Source organism: Salvia splendens, chromosome 2 (genome assembly GCF_004379255.2).
Source record: "Salvia splendens isolate huo1 chromosome 2, SspV2, whole genome shotgun sequence".
Lineage (NCBI taxonomy): Eukaryota > Viridiplantae > Streptophyta > Magnoliopsida > Lamiales > Lamiaceae > Salvia > Salvia splendens.
In genome coordinates this window covers 12,815,417-12,821,727 of record NC_056033.1, presented here as the reverse complement: position 1 = coordinate 12,821,727, position 6,311 = coordinate 12,815,417, and positions in this window count along the sequence as shown.

Sequence of the window (6,311 nt, the reverse complement as noted above, 5' to 3'; positions counted from 1 at the left end):
ATATTCCCCATCGCATCTCAAGTCAAAGACCAGAAAGTTAATGTCTTGGTTACCTACCATTTTTGTATCTATTTTGACCCTTCTACGAACGAGAGAGAGGTGACTTAGTCTACTTACATTTATCATAGTAATTCTCAAATAGTTTCTAGGAAAGTACTATAGTTCTTGAGCTTCACCAACAATTATGTTGGTTGTTGGATATTTATCTGGAGTTAGCTAACCAAGAACAAGAAGTTGAATACTTTGTGTAGAGTACTCTTGTTGAATACTACTTGAATAAAATTGAGTACAAGGATCATCCTATAATTCCAATTTATACTAGTGTATACAGGAATATACTAGTTGGATGAATTTACACCAATAAATGTATCAAAATTAAAGTAATACATATAATTAATATTAGGAGTTGGACCATTGATTTATGAATCTTGGAAATACATTAACCTTCAATAGTTCGTCATTATTTAATCATTCCAAGCCCTATTTTTGACAGCTCGAATCCTACTTAATTTGCGAATCTTAATATTTCATTTTTTTACATCGTTTACAATGTGTGATATCATAGTTAGAATATTGACATGCCTTGAAACTCATGCTATATTATGGTAGTTTAATGAAAATAATACACTTATAAGTTCTAAGATAAAAAAGTAATTTTAAGTAATGAACTAGGAGTAATATAGTTATGGCTTTCGTTTGAGAGTTGATGAAATTTATGAAATAAGAAAAGTCTAAATCAAGCCTAAGTGAACTTATCACACACAGAACAGAAGTAGGTGGAGTCATATCTTGCAAATAATGAAACACATTATTCTCAATTTTATAAACCATATATCACATACATGTAGATTATAGATACATTGGGATCAATGTGATTGGAGAATTATAAATCATGGCAAATGATTAAAATCATTATCCCGTATGCATTATTCTTGTGGAGAGGGGTCCTTTATTAATTAATTAAATTAACTAGTCATTAAAAGAATTAAAGATTAATAACCCAAAAAAATAAACATTATACGTCATGAAGAGGTCATTGAATATGTAGGGGAAGAGGAGTAGCTTTCGGTTCAACCACCACAAACAAAGAACTAATCCTCTCTTTCTCACCCTCCAACTACCACAAATAAACCTCATATCTCACCAAACCCCTTTTTCCAAAATTAATCATATAATCATTTCATAATTTTATTACTTAAAAATAATTCAACTTTCACATTAAAGAAATAAAAAATGAATTAACTTAGTATTTTAGAAAGAGGATTAATTACTTAGTTTTGAATGTGGCACAATTTTGTGCGTAATAAATTTTTGTTCGAGTCTGTCTACAATACGATTTTATTTTGTTCAATCATATAAAATTTTAATATGTGGGCACATTCAACATGAATGATGAATGAATTGTTTGTTTTCTATAACCGATGCTTCCGTTTATATACACCATAAACCACAACATATATATTACTCCATAACAGTAGTAATAATATTAATTGTAATATGTGGCACATTCAACATGAATGCATTGTCTTTTAAATAATAGCGATGCTTCCGAATATAAAACTCAACATTTTAAAAACAGTATTCATACAGCGATTAAATGAAATACAAAATAAATGCAAAAGAATGGTACACAATCTGTGGGGGAGAGGTAATTAAGTTGGAAATCATCAATAATGCCTGATCTAATGTAGTGGGCCCCTTTAGGGTTAAACACTAACTTCGCATCTAATCACTAACTTAATAGTCTGCCTAAAAAAATCACTAAATTAATTGTTGTCTAATCTTCATGGTCTGGACATATATGGCCATGTAGTACTATATTCTTTCAATTAGATTTTGTATACTTTAAGGATCTGTATTGATTTTTTGATAACTGAATACTCCTACTTGATATAATAAAATTACCGAATCTTGTGTATAATGTAATGTACTAATTTTAAGATAATTATGGATCCTGGACCACAAATAATCATTTAAATTGTGTATGAAACTAAAATAAATAATGCGCGATTGCACAATGTTTAATCATATACTCCACCGTTATGTTAAAATAAACTAGACCTTATAATACAGTGACAAAAGGTAATGACACATCTAACCAAATCTGTTATAGATATTAAAATATAATCATGGACTATGGAATTGGAAATGTAACAGATAAAAATCATTACTTATTGAAATATACACAAAAACTATAATATTTATTTTAAAACTTGGTCAATATAAATGGCATGCACAAATAAATGAAAAACTTAAAAGAAAATACAAAGAATACAAATTCTTACCAACTCTATAATTCTAGAATTTTCATTGTATTGGAATTGAAGGAAAAGAAATAGATACTAGTCTACCTCCGTCCCACATAAGTGTCAAATTTTGTCGTCATTTTGGTCCGTCCCACAATAAGAGTCACATTTCACTTTTACAATAAATTGTAAATAGACCTCACATTCCACCAACCAATTTTACTCACATTTTATTATAGAGTGAACTACCTCAAAAGTCCCTAACTTTTCCGGTTGTGACATTACAGACCACTAACAAAAAAAAATATCGCCAGACAACCCTAACCTTAAACATAATCACATATCGTGTTTTTTGTGACTATATTGCCCTTTAGCCCTAAAAGGGCATTTAGGTCAGTTCAGTTAAATGTCTGACATGGGCCAGGCCTGCACGCTATCACGTTTACTGTGACTGACGCAAGTGATGGTTGGGTTGGCCGGCGATTTGACATAATTTGCGGCCATTACGTATTGTTCACATAAAAACTTGGGGCGGGTATTTTGAAACCATTTCAAAATATTCACAAGTTAACTTTAAACTTCCATCCACACAACTTAACTCTCACACCCCTACTCAGTAACCTCCCTTTGTCATTGTTGGCTCTTGCATGAATGGCGCCAAAACGGAAGCGGGCTGGGTCCTCTGGTGCTTCCTCCTCGCGAAATGGGTCTCGGCATAAAACACATCCCGTACCACCGCCATCGCCACCACGACCACATAGACGTGTACCAGAGGTCATCGATGTCGACACAGAAACCTGGGATGTCCGAGATCCTGATCTGGATTTTTTCTATCCCGAAGAAGAATACAGTAAGTTGGGGTTGAAAATCGCATTTTACAATTTCAGTGATAGATAGTCTCAGTTTGTGATTTAGGGCTCCGAAATTTGTACATTTTGGTAATTTAGATCCATGTCTTGGTTTGATTTAATTCCATTTCTCAGTTTGACAGAAGTTAGGTTATTTAATTTTTGTCTGATTTTGAATAATCTTAACAGGGGACGCTCCTAGGAAGTCTTTCGTTGCTTTCCATCATGGTGGTATGTTCTTCGAAACCAAAGAAGAGAAAAAGTATTTTGGGGGATATTTGACTTTCTTCGACGACTGCGACATTAACCACTTCGCGCTGATAGACTTGTCTAGTATGTTACTTAAGTTGAGGTATGACAGGAAGACAATATGCGAGTTTTATTACTGTCATCCAAAGTATAATCCTGACTGTGAGGCCAAAGTAATAGGAGGCCCTTTGATGCCCATTGTGGAGGATGCACACCTAATTGAATTTCTCAAGGTTGCTGCTACTAGCACAAAGCTAGTTCACATATATGTGTTGGAGATTACCCGGGCCGCCGCTATACTAAAAAATATGAAAGATGAAGCGCAAGAGGTTCTCAAATTCTGGCCGGCGAAATCCGCAGGAGTGATTATTGAAGAGATTGAAGAAGCTCAACCAACTATCCCAAAGCGTCCACCGAGAAGGAAGAGAATGCAGGAGCATGTGCTGGTGCAAAAGAAGCAGCATTTGATGATTGGGTGGTATGATAAAGATGTAGAGTTCGATGAATTTCTTATAAAAAGTCTAGAAGCTGACCATGCTAAGAGGAAAAAGGGACGACGAGGTAGCACGTCAAAATTTGGAGAAAGCCTTTGAAGAGGTATCATCCGAAGCAGTACCGTTCGAGTCCCCAGTCTTTGAGTCAGAAGCTATGGAAAAAGTATCAGATGTTATACCATCGTTGTCTGAGGTCGAAGTTATGCCACAAGTTGAAGCAGTCCCAGAAGTTGTTGAAGCTATACCACAAGCAATACCAGACGTTGTTGAAGCTGTGGCAGATGTTGGAGAAGTTGGAGGAGAAGACTTCCATGCACACGTGCAAGAGGTAATTGGTTGTGATTTGCAATAAATGAGTATGATATATTACCCCCACATTTGTGAGTTGTGATTTACATGAATGATTTAGTATCCCATTTGTGATTTAGTTCTGTTCTGTTTGTGTTCATTTGTGTTTACTTTTGTCAGTGTATTGATTGAGTTTTGTTTGCGTAGGATGTACTTGGTACGTCAAAATTTGGAGATGCAACTGTCGGTGTCAATGCACTAGAAGATGTGTACCAACCGGTCATGGACGGTGGGTGTCAACCTCAAGCGGACATACGGGTTGACAATTCATTCTTCCCGATTGTTGAGGACATTACCCATTAACAGTTCATGGCCGAAGTTGAGACCCCTATGCAAGAGTCAGCTCCAACTACTGTAGTTACAGATGAAGCCGAACCAACTACAGGAGAAGTACCCCAAAAGTTGCCCAAGATGATGCTGATTGCCCTACTTTCGATGCCATCTTCATAATGAGGGATCTCCGAGTGATGATGATGAGGATGTGGTCGGCCATTTTATCTCTTTGGCAAATATGTGTCGAGATGAGCTGCTATTTACATCCTATTATGAATCTCTATGTCAGCAACAACCGGAACAACAAGAGGAACAACAACGGAATGTGGATGCGGAGACCGAACAACAGGGATCTGGACAGCAGAATGGTGAGGATAGTGGAGGGTATAAGAAACGGCGAAAGTATTCCCCTGTTGTAGAACAAAGGAACTCGACGGATGCAAACCCACTACGCGAGCAAGATACGGTGGATGAGCTACAAGATCTGCAAGATCTTGAAGATTTTGGGGGGTTAAAGAAGAAGGGTATAAAGCACAACCCATTCAAGTTGACCAATGAGCTTCCAGTTTGGAAGCCTGGTGATATTTTTAAGGATCGAGATTTCTTCTATCAGGTCATTTGCCAGTACGCGATAATGACCAGACGAAATGTCCATGTATCCAAAAATGATGGCAAGAGACTCCGTGTCATTTGTAGAGGCAAGGCATGTGAGTGGTATGTGTATGCAAGGAAGATCAAAACCCACAACAATACCGATTATGTGGTAGTGAATATGCAGAGAGATCATGCTCACACGTGCTCGCAAGTGTTGGCTCAGAGATGGCTCACGACCAAGTGGCTAGCCGAGCGTTACATGGAGAAAATCAAAGCGAATCCCCACATTCCATTGGCAGCTATACGACAGTGTGTGGATGAGGAGTTCGGCCTGAAAGTTGGTAGGATAAAGGCATACCGCGCAAGAGACAGTGCCTTAGAAGGTATCTTTGGCAAGGCGGGACTCCAATACCGGAGACTGTTCGACTACAAATCTGAATTGGAACGGACACATCCTGGTTCGAGTGTGCATATACACTACGAAAACTTCAGGGATCCTGAAGCTGACGGCCTGAGATTCTTGAGGTTTTACTATTGCCTCAGGCCGTTGAAAAATGGCTGGATGCGTTTTTGCCGTCCAATTATTTTCTTGGATTCCTGTTTCTTGAGAGGTATGTACCGAGGGCAACTTATGACGGCCATGGGAATTGATCCAAACAACGGTTGGTGGCCTATTGCGTGGGCGGTGACTGAGGCTGAGAGCTATGATCAGTGGAAATGGTTCCTTGGCTGCCTAACAGAGGACCTTCACATACATGAGAATGCCCCAAGATTTGTCTTCATGTCTGATCAGCAAAAGGTACGAGTAATGTGATTTCAGTTAAAAGTGTATACTTTAGCTGTGATTTAACCCTATAAATTAATAGTACGTTTGTGATTATAGATTTTGTGTTGTGGCTTATACATGTCCTAATGGGTGTTGTGTTACATGAATTTGGTAGGGTCTTGCAAAAGCCATCGTTGAGGATTTCCCACAGAGCAAGCATCGCTTATGTGTTAAGCACATCTACAACAACTTCAAGAAGAGATTCATTGGGGAGAATTTTAAGGAAATACTGTGGGAGCTTGCATCGAGTACAACCCACGAACAGTACGTGGAGAGGATGGATGCGTTGCTGATTATATATCCCCAAGTGCATTAATACCTACTCGGTGTTGCACCAAAAGAAAAATGGATGAAGGCATATTTCTCTTCACATGTTTGTTGTGATGTTATCCTCAACAATATCCGCTAGACCTTTAATTCGAAGATAGCAATT